This window comes from Eurosta solidaginis, chromosome 2 (assembly GCF_040869045.1).
Source record: "Eurosta solidaginis isolate ZX-2024a chromosome 2, ASM4086904v1, whole genome shotgun sequence".
Taxonomy (NCBI): domain Eukaryota; kingdom Metazoa; phylum Arthropoda; class Insecta; order Diptera; family Tephritidae; genus Eurosta; species Eurosta solidaginis.
In genome coordinates this window covers 155,366,004-155,381,375 of record NC_090320.1, presented here as the reverse complement: position 1 = coordinate 155,381,375, position 15,372 = coordinate 155,366,004, and the positions used below count along the sequence as shown (strand labels likewise).

The 15,372-nt window shown below is 36.3% G+C and overlaps 1 protein-coding gene across 5 annotated transcripts in view; it reads right to left on the bottom strand.

Moving 5' to 3' along the window:
• Nucleotides 1-14,209, bottom strand: part of Wnt4 (Wnt oncogene analog 4) — a 692,884-nt gene extending 678,675 nt beyond the window's left edge. For 2 of the 5 annotated variants that reach the window (XM_067766353.1, XM_067766359.1), the window contains exon 1: nt 13,773-14,128. The gene's annotated coding sequence lies outside the window, so the exon portion shown is untranslated. Of the gene's footprint in view, nt 1-3,147; nt 3,270-6,125; nt 6,145-13,772 lie in introns of those variants that run through there. The other 3 variants (XM_067766354.1, XM_067766356.1, XM_067766358.1) reach the window with 3 other exon arrangements.
• Between the last annotated feature and the right edge of the window lie 1,163 nt (nt 14,210-15,372).

The window sequence follows — 15,372 nt, the reverse complement described above, 5'->3', positions numbered from 1 at the left end:
TCAGTTGCCAAATCGATTAACTCCACCAGTCACATGAAAACTGTAACATTACTGACGATTGTTTGTTGGCTATTCTTTCTTATTAATTGTATATACCGTTAGATGAAAGCTATATCTGTAATTATGCATTCTACATTATATATTTGAATTAATATTATCAGAGGGATTTTTAAAAACAATATATATTACATCATCGCATTTCTCAACTTTTAGTTTTATGGAGTTAATCGATGTGTGCACTGAGCGGCTCATATTTCCTTAAATACAAACGACATTATTAACATTACCGGTGTCACTTCCAATTCAGTTTCCACCTTAGGTAAAATTACAGTAAATTTAAATTTTTCAAACTTTTCTCTTAAACATAATTTACATGTAGTAAATGAAGACTTCAATATTCTATCCGATGGCATATTGGGTAAGGATGTTCTGAAAATTAACAAATGCATTATTAATTATGAATGAAATTGTATTTCCTTTTGGGTAGGTAATGAAAAAGTCGCGGTACCAATCCTGCACGGAACATAAAGCGACAGTTATATCATTCCTCCCAGATGTGAAATTTTCAGACTTTTTGATTGGGAGATTCAACCGAGCCACTTTTCGTGAACTCGCAGGAAATTGAAAAGGGGGTTTTCACAGCTAGGTGCATTGTTAATTCTAGAAACCCAATAATTAAAGTCATAAACACCACGGATGATGTAAAATATGTGAAAAGAAACAGTATTCGGACGGAAAACCTTTCAAGTTACAAAGTTTATACAATTAACAAGACAGAAACAGAAGACAAACGTACGAAAAAGGTTACTTCAATTTTAAAAAATCAAATACCTCAACATTCTCAAAGTAAATTAATTGACCTTTGCATAGATTACGCCGACATTTTCGCTCTTGACACGGACAAAATAACTTTAAACAACTTCTAAGAGCAAAAATTAGAGAATGACAGACAACAAACCGCTATATGTTTAAAACTACCGATTGGCATACTCTCGACGCGAAGAAATAAACCGCTAAGGAAATAAACTCTTAGACAATGATTTGATTGAACCTAGTACTCTAATTACAATACTCCTTTGATTGTAGTCCCAAAGAAAGATACTAATGGTCAAAAAGCTTATCGTATGTGCGTCGATTTTCGCGCAGTAAACAAGAAACTCATTGCTGAGTTGACGATATTTTAGATAATATCGGTAGGACAAAGTATTTTTCCACATTAGATCTTTTTTCGAGATTTCATCCAATCCCCTTGCATCCTGAATCACGTAGCATTACTTCTTTCAGCACTGACCGAGGTGCATTTGGATGGAAAGTTCTTCCATTTGGCTTAAATATAGCAACAAATACATTCCCACGAATGATGATAATCGCTTTTGCGGGTATACCACCCAATGTCGAATTTTTGTACGTCGACGTTATTATCGTCATGGGTTGTAGTGAAGCACACCATACTAAAAATCTTTCAAAGGTTTTCAATACTTGTAGGTCTTTCAATCTCAAACTTAACCCAAATAAATGCAACTTTTTACGACCAGAAGTTATATTTTTAGGTCACAAATATTCAGCCAAAGGTTTGTTGCCAGACGACTCCAAAGTAAACGCAATTAAAAAGTATACAAAACCGACTGATAAAGACGCGGTACGATGATTCGTTGCGTTTGCCAACTACTACAGAAGGTTTATACCAAAGTTTGCATCTCTGGCAGCGCCTCTAAATCGATTAAGCATAAAAAGAGAGAGCATTACTTTCACCAAAATTACTACAATATCCAGATTTTACAAAACAATTCATTATTACCGTAGATGCTTCAACAACTGGATGTGGCGCTATTCTGAGTCAAGAACAGCAAGGCAGTGATTTACCAATTTGTTTCGCTTCTAAAGCATTTAATAAAGCAGAGCAGAAAAAACCAATTATAGAATTGGAACTCTTAGCTATTTACTTCGCAATAAAGCAATTTCGACCATATGTTTATGGCACATACTTTATTGTAAAATCAGATCAAAGACCTCTTGTATACCTTTTCAATATGAAAGATCCATCTTCAAAAATTTCAAGAATAAGGCTACAACTAGCTGAATATAATTTCACTATTGTGTATATTAAGGGTAAATCAAACGTTGGTGCTGATACACTATCGCGCATTACAATCGATGAGACTAAGGAATCGAACGAACAAATTTTAGCAGTATAGACAAGATCAATGACAAAACGGCAAAATGATGAAAATCTTCTTAAGAAAACTGACAAAAACGACTAAAAATAACTTACTTTACACGTTTACGACAAATTTTCATTTAATTTTTCATAAAAGATTCCGCGAATGAGATCTGAAATTACTTACGATAAAAATAATAAATCAACAAAATTAAAAATTTTTGCTCATATAAAACATAAAAAACTCGAGTTACTTAGTTTTGAGCTTGTTAACGAAATAATTACTTTAGAGAAATTAATAGAATGGCGTAAAGATGATATTTTTTAAAATAACTTTTCAATTACAAATTCAAAAGACCGCGGAAATAAAATTTTAAAATCTCTAGAAATTATTCTAACAGATCCAGTAGAGACTATATCAGACAATGACAAAAAACTTAAGTTAATGACTATTTACCACGACGACCTAATTTCAGGAGAACATTGTGGTATGAAAAATATTTACGCGAAACTAAGAACAAAATTTTATTGGAAAAACATGACTCGTGATATAGCAAAATATGTTAAGAGTTGTAACAAATGTCTTTTGAACAAGGTTAAACCAAAAACTAAAGAAAACCTTGTTATAACACCAACACCCTGTAAACCTTTTGAAATATTAGTAATTGATACAATAGGACCCCTACTTGAGTCCAAATATGGTAACAAGTTCGCACTTACCATGATTTGTGACATGACTAAATATTTGGTAACAATAGCTGTACCAGATAAATCAGCAAAAACCATTGCATCTGCAATTTTTGAAGGCTTTATTTTAACATACGGCACAATGAGTGCCATAAAATCAGATTTAGGTATACAATTTAAAAATGTATTATTTGATGAATTAACTAAACTTTTAAATATTAAATATAATTTTTCAACTGCATACCATCACGAAACTGTTGGTACAATCGAATGTAATCATAGATTCTTTAATGAATACTTACGTGCATATTTAAACGAATCCTTTTCAGACTGGGATGTATATTTAAAATATTTCACATTCTTTCATATTCTCGACAATCAATCTACTCCTTTCGAGTTAGTTTGTGAAAAAAAGGCAACTTGCCTAATGGATTAAGAAAAGAAAAAATTTACCCAATTTATAATGTCGAAAACTGTGCTAAAGAAGTTAAGTTTAGATGGTAGAGAGAACACAAAATGGCACACAACCTAATAAATAAAAATAAAATACAAAGCAAAAATCTCTACGATAAAACGGACCGTCCGTTAATTGTCAAAATCGGAGATAAAGTCATTTTACGGAAACGAACCTTAATGTAACTATTTTCGATGAAGTTAAAAATAAAGAAAAAGTGATACAAAAGAAGTGCCTTAGTAAAGTAAATTAATATTCCTTCAATACTTTGATTAAACCTTAAAATCCGATACACAAAACAGCCGCAAAAACCACAAAAACTATTAAAACCAAAAAAAAAGATAATAACACAAATTTTGTATATTTAAAAGAGCAAAATGTATTCATACATGAGTATAGTATTAAAACTATAGCAAAATCCGAAACAAAATGAAACATAAATTCCTGTTTAACCAAATCTTATAATTATAAAAAAATTTTATTTCTTGAGTTACCAAAAAAAAACTTCCTTCTCAAATATTTTATATGTTACGAAAATTAAAACATTAACCAAAATTTAAGTTGAATATATAACATAATATACTTACAAGGAAACATTCAACAAAATATTGTACTAAATTAAAATGTTCTTAATATTTTTAGGTTTTATTTAAGTTACTTTCAATAAACTACCTAAAATGTAACTAAAATTCAAGTATTTTACTTCAAAGTTCTTTTTCGATTAGTAGTAAAAATGGTTCCGAACTAACGAATTCAAAATGGGAGGAATACCCTAATGTATTGTAAACAAATTCGCTCGTTCGCAAAAATTTTTATAAGTTTATGGACAAGAAGAATGTGACAAAACTGATCACTTTGTCAATTCTTCTTTCCCCAAAAAGGGTGATGTAAGGATAAAATTCCTCAAATCACTTCCCACTGATACATCTGGCAACATCGTTGCTGACAATGCAGAATGTGTCACTGTGAATAAGCATAGAAAGAACAAACCATTTATTTGGGTCGAGTTGAAAACTAATTCGTATCACTACCTAAATAGTATACTACTAATACGTAGGAAAAGCTGATTGTTTATAAGTGACGATTGGATAAATGACGTGAATTCATTGTTCGTGTCTTAAGACATGTTTGTTGACATTTTACTCACAGTTTTTGTACATTTTCCGTACGGAATGATAATAGAAGGAGTAAAATTTAAGCAAAAAATGTGTTCGGAAGCGATCTGTAAATACTGCCAAAATTCAACATACAGCACTTCTTGAAGTTTTATATAAAAATGATGTACGTTGAGTCATTAATGTCAGATAACCCTGTTTTGCGATAACCATTGGGAGCACCAAGCGAGGTCAAATCTTCCTCCAACTGTCTCTCCGAACTCAGTGAAGATCTTCTCTTTCCTCTATTTACAAACTGCCGGGGCGTATTAGTTCATCCGCATAACATGACCTAGCTAGCGAAGCTTTCTGTTTTTATTCCATGCACTATCGTCATATCTGCGAAAACCTCATATAGCTCATCATTATACCTCCTTCAATACCCACCGTCGAAATCACGGATAGCATTATAAATCTTCCGGAGAACCTTTCTCTCCAATACACCAAGAGCCATCTCATCATTTTGTTCGTCGAGAAAGGACTTTACTTTTCAATTGCCTAAAGAAGCACTTGTTGGTAGGAGTTATTCTCCTTTCGATTCCTTGGCCGACATTGTTTTTGATTTGAATGCTGCTTCCCAAATTTACGAAATCCTTCATAGTCTCGAATTTATATCCGTCAACAGTGTCGTGACTACAAAGGCCACGATGTTCAGCAAGTACTTCGTCTTGTCCACATTTAATGCAAGGCCCACTTTTTTGCTTCTTTATTTTATACCAACTCTCCGCCTCCATGTTTTAACAGCCCGGCGGGTATCCCGTCATTACTTGGCACCTTGTGATTTTTTAGCCGTGATATTGCTATTCACACTTCACCATAATCGGATGTCGGAGCGTATTTTTCATCATCGGCGATCGGGGTATCGGGTTCGTCTTCCCCCACACTCTGTACGTCAGTTATCATGTCGCCATTATCGTTCCTACAGGAATCTGCCCCGGTCTTGAAACCGACTCCATGTGCACTTGATAAGACAGATAACTTTTTTGCTGAGAAACATTTCATGGTAAAAACACAATCGAAGGGTTTGCCAAACCGCCAAATCAATTTGATGCTAGTTGTTCGCCCGCTTTCAAAATGGGAAAAAATATACTCCGAAAATTAAATTTTTACTCCGGCGTAGTCGTTTACTTAGGTAACAGTTTTAAAAAACTGCGAACACTGGTAGCGAAATATGAGAGAAATGTGTGCTACGTCACCAAACTTTTTTTTTCAAATTCGATTACAAATACAACAATTCCGGAATGCGGGATCTTGGCTCATTTGTTTATGATTGGCAATAGTGTCATCGGCATTTTCATATTTCACCACCACCATTATAATTTTGGCAGTGACAGACTTTGCACGACCTTCGGTGAATCTTTTAAATAAAGTTTTATTTTGTAAATATCTTTAAATAAAGTTTAAATAAAGTATATTAGTTTATAAAAAGAAACTTTAAATAAACGGCAGTCTTTCAATGGGTGTTTGGCGCACGAGACCGCCTTGGAATTTTGATTAGGAGTATAATGGCGACAATCTGGAGGCGGCGCCCTCCAAGACCACTGCATCGGAGGAGGTAACGCCACATGACGTTCACGAGGGAAGCAACATTGGGTAGGCAGAGTTAATACTTCGTCCACAATGGATAACTTGGCCGACTGATACGTTGTCATAAAAAATAGAATTTACATACTTAGCAATACAGGAATTTCACTTTTTTCCACCCAGCTTCAGATTGCGCATTATTTATTGATTTATTTCTAATAATGAAAGTATATATAATTATAAGAGTATCAAATTTTAAAAGCAAAAATTACTTACATTTTGGTTTCCTCTCGTTCGCCTTTAAAATGTAAGTGAACAAATTTGGATTTCACCGCTGTTCATTTCGCCCGAACAAACAGTTGCCAATAAAGCGAAATCTTTTTCGAACACGAAAAGTTGTGTCGCCACCCTCTAAGATAGGGTGAAAAAAAAACTGTGAATATTTTCGGGTGAAAATAAAACTCGCGATAAGGGTAATTACTTTTTGTTGTTGTCTTTAATGCGAGATCTGTTACTTGGTTCATGAAAAAAAATATTAATAAAAAAAAACTATTATTAAAATCCAAAAGATTAAAAAAAAATGCATAATATGCATTTTTCATATATTTCTCTTATCGAGAAATTCTTCCTATTTGATGATGCAATCTAAATATATACTTAAAATATTTCATAACAAGTTTGAGAATTACCTGTGCATATGTGAATAGGACTGAACGAATAATAGGAGTTAAAAAAAATACAACAATACAAAAGCCAACAAATCTAACAAGTTAAAAAAAAATAGATTTAAAAAAATAGTTGTAAAAAATATCAGAGTTTGACGGAGATCGAACTCGCGCCACACGGTCACAACCGCAACATCATAGGCGCTGAGCCACTACAACTGAATGATAGATTGTGCCAAATGTTGTATTTAACATCGTAGTGCACACGAATTTTACCGTTTCTTTTTTCTTTAACCTAATTTAAGATTTTTTATTTATTTATTTATTTATACTTAATTTAAGAAAATCGGGCTTATTAATAGAACATTTGTTCATATTTTAAGACCAGCCGTTCTCTTTTCAAGAAAATGGTGTCAGTTCAAGAACAAGATTGTTGTTTTAAGAACTGGACATTCGTTTTCCAAGAACAAAAAGTAAGAACACGAAGAGCTTGAACTGAGCCCGGTGGTGCTGGATTTTAGAACGGCGTTTTTCTCTGAGTGTACATCCGTCTTAGGTCTCAATGCAGACGAAAGTGCGGGTTGTAGGAGGAAACGATCGAGCATGTTTTGTGCTCATGCCCTGCGCTTGCCAGGCTAAGACTCTAGCTATTATGAGTGATACAGCTGTCAGATCTAGAAACAGCAAGTGTGCACAGCTCCCAGAAGCTTCTAGTTTTTGCCGAGAGGACAGAGTTATTTGATGACATAGGTTCTGGTTTTTGATAGGTTTTTTAGTTTGGTCGTTAAACAAACTTCTGGTTACACTATAAACTCATTCAGTCTATGTTAGGTCCTCACGAGCTGGCCAGTTCAACGTAAAGTATTTCTCTTTGAAGCGCAAGAACAAGGAATTCTTAAATTTTTTTTAATACTTCTCTTTAAAAATGTTTCTTCTGCCAAAGTACTTTCGACAATAGTTGGAAATGCAACTAACATTTTTTAAATTACATTACAAGGATTGGAAAATATTCATACTTTCGAATTTCATTGCCAAAAGTTATTTTGAAGTTAGTTGAAAAGCTGCAACTTAACTCTTGTATAAAAACCTTCGCTTTTATGTTTTTATTAGGTACACCTCCTAAGTGGTAATGGAGCATATCCTATCCTTATTCACACGTAGTTCCCTCTTAATTAGGAGCGTCTTCTTTCCCTGCGCTAAAAGGCAGGTGTCTATAGAACTACATTTCACACGTAAACTAATAGACGGGCAACTAAACAAGAAGCCACCAAAAAGAACCATCTATCCATAATCCCGCAACTAAAGCAAAACAAACCAACTTACCAATTGATACGGCCTTTGCATGGTTTCCAAAAAATCCTGGCATTACCACCGTACTAACCGTCATTTACACTCAAATTGGTTGACTAAATCACGTATGCTCTAAGAGATCGGACATTCATTGCTTCCCCTAGTCTTAAAAGCTGGATGGTCGACATGCGACAGTACATTTTAGGAATGTATCAGCAAAACTTTAAATAGGTGGTGGCACGGTGTGGTGTCCTGTTCTTTACGGTAAGAGTTTTTCAATAACTTTTGCACTTTTGCCAGGGAATGGGAAGTTCTAAATTACTTTGAGCATTCCTTGTATAGTATAAGAAAAAACTGGAATTTAATTTTCAATTCCCTTCGAAGGCTAAGTTAGGCTGAACTGGCCGGTCCATGAGGACCTCATATAGACTGAATAAGTCCGTAGTATTGCCAGAAGGATGTTTTGACGACCAAACTGAAAACCCCTATCAAAAACCCACGCATAAGTCTTCATTAGAAACCCATGAGTCCCTTAGGCTCTCGTAACTTTTCCGATTTATAAGCTATTCAACTCTCCCTTGTAGAGCTTCCAGTCGGAGAGTAATTTACTCCTTTGTCTTCTTGTGTCGATAAAGACACTCTCCGATGGTTTTGGGAGATTTTTCGATAATTATGGTGACTTTTCGGATATTGATCCCGTACGGGACCACGTCGAATCTTCTAGGTCTGTGGTCAGTTGGCACTTTCGCCTACCGCGGGAATATTCTAAGCTCCTTAAGCAGTTTAAAATAGCATTGCTATACGCCATAGTGAAATTTTCGTTCAGGCCATCATTTCGTATAGTACCGCTCTCCCTCCAGGTAAATCTGTCAGAAGTTCCTCCAAATTCCAACCACAAAATTCCCAGTTATTTGGTCTGGGCTTCCTAATAGAACAGGGAATAGTAACTTTTTGATTATTTTAAAGTGGCTTTTGGAAATCCTTCGCGCCAGAATGGCTGAACAGTTTTCCCTGAGGAAAATTTAACTTTGGTTTCCAAATTCCAGGCCTCAAAGCTCCATCAAAGTAAAAAGTAAGTTTAAATGTTTGACCGCGAAATAAAATACTTCTCATCATTTGACTTTAATTAGTTCGGTATTGTTTACTGGGTGATTTCAGAAATGTTTACGGATTGTTTCTAATATACTGTCTGAACTATTTGTTGGACCGTTACGGAGTTGTGTTAGGTGATATTTCAGATTTTTTTCAAGAATCACTGCGGTCTTTTACTGGATTGTTAAGACATCATTTCGAAACTAATTTGAAAAAATTTCGGAATGTACTCGGAGTTTTTATTGTTGTTTTTTCGAGTTCGTTTTCAGGATCGTTTGAGGTATATTCCGGGATGATTTAAAATTTCAAAGATAATTTGGGATAGTCTTCTAAACTTTCCCAGGATTGTCTCAGGATTATTTTCCAAATCTTCGACTATTTTGGGATTATTTGCAAATTATTTCGGGACTACTTATAGGAAATTTTTCGAATAATTTCGTATTAATTCGGCACTATTTTGAAATAATTTTCGATTTGCTTTCGGGACTATTTTAGAGGTTATTTATTGCGAAGCTATCTCGGAACGACTTAAGAATTATCCCTGGGCTATTTTGTGATTAGGTTAGGTTAGGTTGAACTGGCCGGTCCATGAGGACCTCATATAGACTGATTGAGTCCGTAGTGTTACCAGAAGTTTGTTTTAACGACCGAACTGAAAACCTAGACCTATGTTATAAAATAACTCCGTCCTCTTGGCAAATACTACCAGCTTCCTAGCAATTAAGCCACTTGCTGCCTCTAGATCTGACAACTGTATCACTCCTAATAGCTGGAGTCTTAGCCTGGCAAGTGCAGGGCACAAGCACAGAATGTGCTCGATCGTTTCCTCCTCCAACCCACACTTCAAACATATGCTATCACTGACCAAGCCTAATTTAATGTGACGGCAGAAGGCAGTGTCCAGTCAGAATACCGTCCTCTCTTTTTAATGATAGAAGAAACTTTGTTAGTCTAAGGTTGTAAGACTTACACATAATTTTCGACACTTTACAGCTCCGCGCTTGAAACCACGCTTTTCCCGCTTGGTCGATCATGTGCATCTCTCGCCTTCGCATAATCTCGCCCACTCTAACTGGGGTGTTTACGGAGCAAGCTTCAAGGGATGCGCCCTTTTTAGCTAGTTCGTCCGCTTTTTCATTCCCATCTATTCCCATATACGCTGGTACCCAATATAGATGTGTGCTTCTCCCTGTGCCGATTCTCTCCAGAGACTGCTTACACTCTAACACGCATTTAGATGCTGTGCTATGCGAGATTATTGCCCTAATTGCTGCTTGACTGTCAATATAAAAGTTAACACGGTTGCAGCTTAAGGTATTCTCTTCCAGGGTTTCTACTGTTTTGGTTACGGCTAACATTTCCGCTTGGAAAACGCTACAGTAATCCGTCAGCCTGTAGGATCTGCTTAATTTCGGAGCAGCACAGTACACCGCAGACCCTACTCCTTCCACTACTTTGGAACCATCTGTGTACACATGTATCGCCTCGTCTGCCATTTGCGCACCCTTGCGCCAACCTCTACCTCTGCCTCTTTACCTCTATTGTGGCCTTAAGATCTCCCTCGAAGCGCAGTTAGGGAATCAGGTAGTCTGTTTGTCTTTTGATTGATGACACTATACTACTATGGCCATATAGTTGGCGCTCAAGCTGCCAGAGGCACCGAGCCTGGTTGCAGTTGTTAATGCCATGTTCTTTGCTACTAGGTCTACAGGTGGAACGTGCAGAATGGCATACAGTGCAGCCTTCGTGGTTGTTTTCAGGGCTCCCGTAATGCTAAGCATCGATAGTCGGGAGGTATATAATTTTTTGGGGTATGTTATTTTTTGTTTGGCTTTCCACCAAACAAGAACTCGCTGTAAAAACCGAATGAGAAAGAGAGGGCGATAAGCCCCACGTACACCCCAGCATTCTTTTACATGCTTAAAGTGCCGTTGAGGCCTTCTTCACCCTCTACTCCACGTTGAGCTTCCATGACAGCTTACTGTCTAGGATGATTCCTATATATTTTGTGCAAGGCTTCTCCTGTAAGGTCACCCCTCCTAACTTAAGCTTGGTCCAGTTTAGGACCTTGTGCCCCTTTCTAAACAACAAAAACTAGAAAGAACTAATCGTTGAAAGGTACTTTCCACTTATGACAATTGCAACGTCATCTGCGTAAGCCGTAAGTTTTACGGGTTCCTCATCGAATCGCCCGAGCAGTTGGTTGATGACCAACGTCCACAGCAGAGGTGATAGCACCCTCCCCGCGGCGTGCCCCTGTCCATTGATTTCGTGGCCTCGTACAATCCCCATTGCGATGTAATCTTACTGCAGTTTAACATGCAGCCGATCCATCTGGTTAAGGCTGGATGTACTTTAATATAATTAAGACCATCCATAATTGCCCATTTAGAAACATTATTGAAACCCCCGACAATGTCCAAGAAGACTCCTAGAGCATATTACTTATATTCCAGAGATTTCTCTATGCTTATTACCACCCTATGCAATGCGGTGTCTATCGACTTGCCTTTGGTGTACGCATGCTGTGTTGTGGAGAGCAGCTTTTCATCCACGTTGGATTTTATGTACACATCTATCAGCTTCTCAAAAGTTTTGAGCAGAAAATATGTTAAGTTGATGGGTCTATATACTTTGGGATACACGTAACCGATCTTCCCCGCCTTTGGTAGGAAATCTACACGAGCAGTTCTCCAAGAGTGCCGTACATGATTCAGCCTTATGCACCCATCGAATATTATTTTAAGCCATTCGACGACCGCCATTCTTGAAACTTGTAGCATGGCCGGGAATATATCATCTGGGCCCGGCGATTTAAACTTAGAAAACGTCTTCACTGCCCACTCGATCGATGATCGGTCACCAAGCCCGGTACTACCAACTCGGTGATCGAAGTGTGAGTGCTGTCTGCTGGCTCTGCTAAACCATCTCCCGATGGGAAATGTGTATCGATAAGCACCTCAAGTGATTGTTCACTATTACGTGACCATTCCCCGTTCTCTTTCTTTATTAGTCCCTGGACTATATTTCCCTTTGCTAGGACTTTTCTCAACCGTGCTGTTTCGCTGGAGCACTCTATGTCCGCACAGAAACTTTTCCATGGGAAATTTCAGGCTTGTAGATCCTCAGTAGATCCCTGTACTCGTCCCGACACGCTCCGCTTTGCGCGGTCTTTGCTAGCTTAAGCATTTCTTTTACTTGTCTTCTTAGAAGACTCAGCTCATTGCTCAACCATGGCGGCTTTGCTTTTGCTCTAAATCTTCTTAGAGGGCAAGCTTTTTTATACGCAGTCATAAGCGTCCTAGTTAGGAATTCATTAGACTCCTCCAGTTCTTCCACATTGGCAACCTCTTTGGGTTGTCCCGGTTTCGTTTCTACAATTCCTTTCGAGAGGTCCGAAATAAAATTTGTAAAAAGAACTTTTTTGGAATTCCAAGAAGAAAATTCGTTGTTCTCGTGCCCCAAAACAAAGAAATAACTTGCGGAATTTTTTCGTTGAGGATTTGAGGGAAATAGGAACTGATTACATTTCCCAATTACTTGCAAGGGGGAATCGGGGATATTTTAATTCATAAGATAATCAGTACTACCCGGCTCTGCTACATTTTTCGTGTAGAATGACTGGGGCGGAATGAGTCCATTACCATAAAATATCATGGAACATAATGACCCAAAGGCCAAACATTTAGTTTAATAGTAACGTAATACGCAATATACATACATACGTCCGAGGTAGGCTGAGATTCTCTCCCATTTAGCGTTTTGTTACCTTTACTATGTTTTAGAACTCGATGGTACGGGACCTACATGTTTAAAGCTGGTTACGAGCGGTATCTGATAAGGCAGATTAATTTTTGCTGGTATTTTCGCCGCAACCCGCTGCTAAGGTGCAACCCTGATTAGAAAAATTGCTTTCAAAAGTATTTGATTTAGGTCAGCACCCTACCTCAGCACCCATATCTTGAATAAGTTTTGGAATAATGTTATCAACTTATATATAAACACGCAAGTTCTAACATATTTCAGATTTCTTATTATTTAAGTAGGTATAATGACATTTATGATATTTTCCTCAATGTGTGTACGAATTAACCTACCGTGGTGTGATGGTAACGTGTTCCGCCCACCACACCGTATGCCCTGGGTTCACACCCCGGGCAAAGCAACATCAAAATTTTAGAAATAAGGTTTTTCAATTAGAAGAAAATTTTTCTAAGCGGGGTCGCCCCTCGGCAGCGTTTGGCAAGCGCTCCGAGTGTATTTCTGCCATGAAAAGCTCTCAGTGAAATCTCATCTGCCTTGCAGATGCCGTTCGGAGTCGGCATAAAACATATAGGTCCCGCCCGGCCAATTTGTAGGGAAAAGCAAGAGGAGAACGACGCAAATTGGAGAGAAGCTCGGCCTTAGATCTCTTAGGAGGTTATCGCGCCTTACATTTATTTATTTTATTTAGGTATATAGTGTTCGGTTTAAACTTAGACTTTCTTACTTGTTTCAAAGAGGCTTATTTAAAAAGGCTCAGGCTAGTAAATTCAAATGTTGGCACTTTTCATACATTTCTGGGCGATCTTGTGTATGTGAACTTACATATATAATTATATTGCCGATAAAAACACAGTAATAGCACTGATGCTGTCGTAAAGAGCAGATATTCAGTCTGAGTGGCACATTCACATCAAGCGGTTCGATATTCATACATACATAATACATATTTAAAATTTCATTCTTATTTCAGATTAAAACTTAACTGTTTTTAGAATTTTTGGTATTCGTTACTATGCCAACCAATCAAATGGGCTTCATTCTGAGGTGGACCTCTACCATTAAGTATCATTTAAATAATACCTTTGTATGTACAGACATACATATGTACATATTTGGATAATGCTTATGTATCTTATAATATTTGCATACAAAATTTTTTGAAATTCCTTGTACATATATGTCATATAAGCGATTTTTAATTCATTTTTTTTGTTTGGTGTCTTTTTCGGCACAATTCTAATTGAGAAGTTTAACTTCTCGAGAAATAAAATATATTCAATTAACACTCTAACCGTACACTTTCGCTACCGAACTCGTTCGCATCCCAACTGATGATGTTGCGTTTTGCAGAGGAGCAGGCAGCCAGTCACAGCGCTGGGGACTTTGTTTAATTAGTTTGGTTTTTTCTGTTGCTCAGCTGTTGCATGCTACTCGATTATAACAACCCTTACTTTACGTTTGTATTTAATAGAGAAGAATTTCTTATGCGCAAATAAAAGATACGCACAATTACGTTCGCGCGCCATAAATGGTGTGTATGTTGCTCATTTCTATATTCGTTCTTCCGTTTTTTCTTAAGGTTAGTATCCACATCAGAGGAAAAGTAAACAAGTAAGGGAATCTAAGTTCGTGCGTAGTCGAACATTATATACTCAGCTGTGGGCTCCCATCGTACATTTTATTTGGTTTTAGATTTAGTAATATTCCAACCTTACTGATGCACAAAGCATTATGACATGGTCATTAACTGATTTTTCTAACTTTTGCCAGAAATACTTAAAAGAAATGTGCCGCGACCATTTTAAAAATAATTTTTAAGGGTATATCGGGATTTATACCTATAGTAAGTTTGTCCCCCGAAATATATATCGGAACTACCGTTTCAAAAACTACGCTATTTGCAAACTCTTTTCATGTACAGTTGGTAATCCGATCAGTTTTTGATTTATTAATGGTTCGTGAACGGTTTCTTGAATTGAGATGGATATAAAATTAGTTTTGTTCCGAATAAAATTAATTTATTCCACTTTATCCCATCGTTACACTATTCTTTATATAATCATAAGTAAATTTTCTGTTTGGTTTTTTAAATTATTTGAAAACAGAGTATTTCTCTGTTGTCATGTTTTTCTAGCAGAGACCCAATTTAATTGTTATTTCAAATTTTGAAATTGAATTAAAATATTTATCAAAAATGTTGCTTTGTAATAATTTTCAAGTTTTTTTTAATAATAATTATAACTCAAACGCTTATTTTTTACGTTGCTTAATAATTATTACTAGTATCGCCTGTGGTCGAAATTCGACCAACGTGTATTTTTTCCAACTCAGTCTATGCATCAAGTGTTGGAAATATAGCAAACTGGACTAACTTACTTAACTTTTTCTTTGAAATTTTGAATTTGATCTAAGACTTTGTACCTTTTGATTGTATTTTCTTAAATTTTCTACAAACTTTTCACATGTAATTATAACGTTTTGGCATGGAGCTCCTAAAACAAAAATATAAAAATTATGTAAAATCAAATGAAATTGACATAGAATTATGGTGAAATTACTTGAAATTGAATTGAAAAATAGGTT